An 843-nucleotide genomic window follows, 5' to 3' on the forward strand; every position below is an offset into this window, starting at 1 on the left:
CGCCAGTATTGGTGCATGCAGAAGACTGTCTTTGACCCTGTCAAAAGCGTTCTGATGTTCGGTGTTCCAACATCATTCCGCATCCTTTTTAAGGGGATTGGATAATGGTCGGGCCATTTCTCCGTAGTTTCGCTGTACTTGTGCAAGTAGTTGGCGAGACCAAGCCACTTACCCAAGTCCTTCTGGTTCTTTGGAACCGGCCAGTCTACACTGGCCTTGGCCTCAGCGGGATCCGCCCGAAGGCCACGCTACCCAATGAAGCACCCTTAAAATGGAATCTCTTCTTCTCCAAAGATGCACTTGTCTGCATTGACGTACGTTTGTTCGTGCGCATGCACTCGAGCACCGCTCTTAAATGGATGATGTGGTTCTCCTCATCCGTCCTCCCGTCCTCCCGTGCTCCGCACGACTGTGAACGAAAATGTCGTCAAAGTATGTCTGTGCGTACGCCCTGTTGGGCCTGCACAACTGCGTCACAAGACGATTAAATGCTGCTGGTGCATTTAACAGCCTTGAGGCATCACCAGCCACTCCCAGAGAATACCGCTCGGAGTGCTCACCGCTGTCAGCGGAATATCACTCGCTCTCATGAGCAATTGGGAATATCCACCGACCAAGTCGAGTGTACTGTACTTCGTACATCCCACCATATTGTTCTGAAGAACATCCTTTCTAGGAATGCCTGTGCCGGAATGGTGGCAGTTTGAGCTTAATGTAAGCATGACTATACGCCACTTGCCGTTCGGCTTCCGAGCACAAAACGTGGGTGTCGAATGGGGCGATTAGCTCTCACGTACCATTCCTGCGTCGTGCTTCGCACGGAAAAAGGCGTCAATGACGTCG

The 843-nt window shown here is 51.8% G+C and overlaps 1 protein-coding gene across 1 annotated transcript in view; it reads right to left on the reverse strand.

The window, feature by feature from the left end:
* PHALS_11528 (reverse transcriptase) overlaps positions 1–843 on the reverse strand; it is a gene marked incomplete at both ends in the record, with an annotated part of 2,245 nt that overhangs the window by 1,028 nt on the left and 374 nt on the right. The gene's annotated exons all lie outside the window — the stretch shown is intronic.

This window comes from Plasmopara halstedii (genome assembly GCF_900000015.1).
Source record: "Plasmopara halstedii genome assembly, contig: Scaffold_54, whole genome shotgun sequence".
NCBI classification, from domain to species: Eukaryota; Oomycota; class Peronosporomycetes; order Peronosporales; family Peronosporaceae; genus Plasmopara; species Plasmopara halstedii.